Genomic DNA, 5367 nt, shown 5'->3' on the forward strand with positions numbered 1-5367 from the left:
GAGAGAGAGAGAGAGAGAGAGAGAGAGAGAGAGAGAGAGAGAGCGCGCTCCTGTGTTGATTTTTGTCTCTTGTCTGGCATAGTGACCTCAGGTAGATTTCCTAAGTATCCTGGAAGACTTGAGCAACTTGTGAGGCTGTTGTGAACTGTGTGCTGTATGAGCCTTCCTGACCACAGGCCAGGCTGTTACTTAATCTTGGCTTTGCATTCTTTACCTTCACATGGGGATTCCTTGATGCACCCTTGGTACTGGGTAATGGCAAATGTTTCTTTTGCTAAGAAACTGTGAGCTGTGAGATCTGATTTAAAGAGCTGAGATGTGGCAGGATGCAGGGAAAAGGGCCATGACAGCAGAAGGCAGATGGGAAGGCTGTGCCACGCTGAGTTACTTGAGTCTGCGTCCACCCAGTGTGAATAGCCATTTTAAAAAATTAGTAGAAGTGCAGAGTTTCTTCTGTTCTAGAAATAGATTGTTCTGACATCTTTACAGTCCTGCAACATGCTCTGTTATGTTACATGTGTTTTAAAAACAGAGTTCTTTTATCACTCTGCTAATATTTCATTGATTGCCTAAGCTGGTTTTTTTGCTTCTTGTTAGTGAGTATCCTGGAGTAGTCGGCAGTAATTAGAGCTGTGCGTTGTTTGAAGGGTGCTTAAGTTTTTCTGTCGAAACCTTCCCAATAAAGGCTTTAATCTTATAATTATTATTTCAAGTTAATATTTAAGATTGCTCTAATTTGTTTTTGTCTTTTAAATGTTAGCTTTTATGTTTTATATTAAGGAAAGTACCTGTCTTGTCTTTTTAAATTTTTAAAATACTCTTAAAAATTAGGTCTAACCAGAGAGCCAGTTTTTAGTCTTCTTAATTTGTTATTTTTCAAATCATTAGTTTTAAAATATATTACTTATTTATTTTTTGATTGGTAAGTTTATTTTTTATTTTCTGCTTTTTCTGGACAAGAGTTGAGGAAAACATACTAGTACTTATCTAACAAAAACTCTTGGCCATAAACCACTCTTTTCTCTATATTTTCCATTAATATTATGCTGGTAATATCATATATCTTTTCTTGAGAGAAGTATAATTTTATAGGAATTGTTAATGATGCATGTACTTTCATCCAGTCAGTATCTGGGTGTATTGTTGGGTATTTACTCAGAGTATTACTTAACATTAAAGTTGTGTGCCACCCATTGATTTTTAATATGCACATTCAGTTTTTTGTATTTTTTTTTTAATAGTACTTTGATGGCTACAAACTATGATTGTTGCTGAACTAGTGTATTTTGTTTAGGGAAACTAAAATATGAAAACGAAAGATAATTGCTATCTTCTTTAGGCAGTCTGGTAGCCCCTGAATCTTGGGAGGTCACCAAATTAGTGCTGAATTTAGTGCCAACACTGGCTGAGCATTGTATATCACAGCCCAGAACTCTTGGGCAACACAAGTGTGTACTATGCTGCTCCCAGCAACTTCCATTGCATTTTTCCAAATTGTAGTGTCTCATGAACAAAAATAATGATTTATCTAGATGTCAGAAAATAGTTGGTGAGAAGGGAAAAAATCTCCTGCAGTGTTTATAGAAGCAATGGATTATACTTTATCAACCTGAAGCTGGCCTCCCTTCCTCTGTGCTCGATGTCACACCGCCATCTAGTGTCAAGATGGTAAATGGACTCTTGCTGTCTTTTTACCCAAGGTTTGGGTATCTGTTAAGTAACAATGCATGGTACAGGTCAGGTTTAGTCAGAAACATGTGTCCCGAGCTTTCTGGGGAGGAGCCCTCTGCAGGCAACTAAGCAGTTCAGCTGGGACTGTTCTCACTAGAGAGGCATGGATGTGACCTAAGAACACTGAGGACTAGTACACTAGTATACTTTTTTTTTTTTTTTTTTACATCCTGGACTTGTATTTATTTTGAGACAAGATTTTATTCTGGAGCCCAGGTAGGTCTAGAATTTGCAGTGTAGTCTGGGCATTCTCTTTGCTGTAGTGGAGGGAGGGTGTGTGTGTGTGTGTGTGTGCATCTATCTATCTATCTGTCTGTCAACAGAGAGAGCGTGCACGTGCTTGCTTGTTAACTTTAGAATTTGTGTATCTTCTCTGAGGAAAAAGAAACGAAGCGCTCTATTTTCAGACACCCTTCAGGGAGGGGGAGGCAAGACTCTGTCTCAGGACAGTTTCACTACCCAATCTTCCTTTGACCAGGTGCCAGTGCTCTTTGTTCAGAAAGCCCCGAGAATGCAAAGATGTGGAAGTACTTACAAGGCATTGCTTCCTAACACATATGTGCTCTGATGTGAGTCACAGTGGCCTTTGAGTGATTGTTGTTGTCATATGTTTGTTTGTTTTTACATCTGTATACCATGAACATCATACTGATCTGAGTGTGTTTGTAGTGTTTAGACATGCATACATTAGTTGCTTCATCTAGACCTGTCTGAGGAGACAATGATCTGCTGACATTTTCTAGGTAGATGCACTGAAGTGCATGCACATCTCCAGGCTTTCAGTAATAAATTTACTGTGTTACTGATATTTGACCCGTACACAGAATTAGTGCTTATCTGCTTGTTAACAAAATATGATCCCGTAGGTGTTTTGTTTTGTTTTTTAACCAGTGCTCTAAACTAAGTAGTTGAGTTGGGCATTAGGGGATGAAGTATTATGTGGGTGGATCATTTAATAGTGCACATCAGAACTTGTTCTTACATCTCTGTACCTCCTGTGGGCTGCTTCCATGAAAGGAGGCTTGTTTGCAGTCTGAACAACACAGATTCTGCCCCCATTATCCAGCTGTAAGAGATGAGTAGGAGGAGAATCCCGTGTGCTCTGTGCCATCTTGATTAAGCTTTGAGGAATGACTTGTGCTGGGCTGTGGTGCTGAGTTTTCCTTTGGTCTATGCTGTTGCCTTCTACGCTTCCGGTTGAGAAAGGACTTTCTGAACACTTGAGGCTGCTGAATAGAGTTATATTTTTAAAAATTTTCACAATACTAATGATGGTTGGTTTCCATGGTGACAAAAAAGTAAAGCGAACACTGGAAACATCATTCTGAAGATAGATTTGGAATGAATTTAGAAACATGAGCTTTGAAAGTTGTGCTATTTCTAATAAGGACTGATATATTGTAGTTTTTAATTTAAAAGGAGTGAAAATTATTTAAATTACTGAGTTTTGTTAACTTTCTGTGGATAAATTTAATTCATTGTTTCATAGAGTGGTTTAGGTATTTCCAAAACCACATGAATTATTCAGACCTGAGTGTAGGATGTCTTTAAAAGCATAGTTCACTTCCAGATGGCTTTCTTTAATACCTTGTATGGCTACCTTGAGAGTATCTCAGAGAGAGAGAGAGAGAGAGAGAGAGAGAGAGAGAGAGAGAGAGAGAGAGAGAGAGAAACCTTTCCTCTGGGAAGGAAAGCAGTAGGGCAATAAGCATATGAGAAGGAAATGTATAAATGTATACGTATTTAAATGTCTCAGGTGATTTCCTGAAGCACTCAGAGATGTATAGGGTCTATCTTTATTGGAGACTGGAAAGCATGTGGATATTGAAAGATAAAAGTAGATATCACCCAGAGAGGAAGAGGGAAAAGATAAAGTACCTTCTAGGGAAAGTGGAACGTGTGTTTAGAAGACACTTTAACTCCTTACTTGGGCCTACAACGCTGCATGCCTAGAGAGAGATAAGTCATTGTGCTGAAGCTGCCATCACTGTGGGTTCCAGTCACTCATCTCTGGGCATAAGGACAAGTGTTTAGAATGCAGTGAAGAATTGTGCTGGGCTAGTAAAGGGGAGGCTGGAGGTCCTCCGCCAGGACCCGTGACCTCACTAGCACCTGCTAGTTGGCTCCATTTTCCAGTCTGATTTTTCCAGGTCTGATTTCCCTCCTGTTGAGCACATTTTCAATCCAGTTAGAGAAGGTGTTGGGTACTGCCGGGATATGAGTTAGTACTACCACTTTTGGAGTATCTGGCTATCCTGGTCATTTTTGTGGTTCATAGACATCACAGCTTAGTGGGGCTATTGATTCCTTCTTCTGCTTGACAGCTCACACAGCATCTGTTTGCTGGGTTTTGTTTTTACTGTTCAGTCCTACATGCTTGATGTTTTTCATAAATATACTTTCTTTTTACCCCTTTCTCCCTAGTTCTGCTTGGGATGACTGATTCTATTTCTAAGATTTTGTTCCCTACTTTTTTAAACTTTAAAATATTATATCCCTTTTTTTTCTTGTTTGAAAATTACATATTTAAGAATTTAATTTGAGTACCTAATTTAAAGTAAAAAAAAAAAAAAAAAAAAAAAAAGGTACTACTACCCCACCTGCTCCTATCCTGCAGCCCCATGCTTAGGGTTCTTATCCATGATGACTGTACTCTTTGTAGTCCTCCACACTCAGTGCTGTCCAGGGTAACCGTTCATGGCTTTGTCTCCTGAAGGTGGCCATTATTCTTCCTAGACAGTTAAAATTTGCTAACAAATGTAAACTCAGCGACCTAAGGCCGTCCTCAGCATCTCTGGCATACTCCATTCTCCTGGGCTTACTTTTCTTCTCAGATGCATATTATTACAACTCACAAGTAAAGCTTTCTTGGTGGAAGTTTCGTTTTTGTTCATCAGAAAATGCTTCATTTTAACCCAAGATTTTGTATGGTAGTTTAGGTATGAATAAAATCTCTGTAAATTAGTTTTAGAGCTTGAAGATATTCTTAATCTGCTCCTTCTGTTCCTGTGAAAGAGTTGGTGTTCTGTATTTTCTTATATGTTTGCTGTTTCTAGTATTCTTACCTCCCTCCCGCAGTTAGATTTTTTTCACAGCAAGGTTTCACTTTAGAATGAAGATTCATTTTAGCTTTTCTTGTTGAACTATTCTATTCAAAACATATCCTCCAAGGTTTTGTAATTTGTGAGTGTATTTATATTGTTTAGACTTCTGAAGGTTACCTTCATGAACTATATTAACAATTCCCATTCATCACTTTTTAAAATACATCTTTTTAACTTTTTGACCCCCGTTGTAGCTATAAGTCAGAGGTAATATTCTGGATGAGGCTGGAAAATATTCTGTTGTATCTGTTCTACTTATCCATTTACCTACTGACTTATGCTTGCATAGCTTCTGTTATTTTTTTTTTAAATAGCTGTTCCTGAGAGTTTTCTGTCATTGGGGTATTATATATACATGGAGTTTCTGAGTCATGTACTAATCATGTTTTCATTAAATGTGAAATGGCATCTCATTTGTAGTTTCTTCTTCTAATTATTTCTTCTTCTTCTTCTTCTTCTTCTTCTTCTTCTTCTTCTTCTTCTTCTTCTTCTTCTTCTTCTTCTTCTAATTCTTCTTCTTCTTCTTCTTCTT

The 5367-nt window shown here is 38.0% G+C and overlaps 1 protein-coding gene across 4 annotated transcripts in view; it reads left to right on the plus strand.

Moving 5' to 3' along the window:
• The window catches only part of Arhgap32 (Rho GTPase activating protein 32), a 231681-nt gene that overhangs the window by 130992 nt on the left and 95322 nt on the right, over positions 1–5367 (plus strand). The gene's annotated exons all lie outside the window — the stretch shown is intronic.

This window comes from Mus pahari, chromosome 10 (assembly GCF_900095145.1).
Source record: "Mus pahari chromosome 10, PAHARI_EIJ_v1.1, whole genome shotgun sequence".
Classification (NCBI taxonomy): Eukaryota; Metazoa; Chordata; class Mammalia; order Rodentia; family Muridae; genus Mus; species Mus pahari.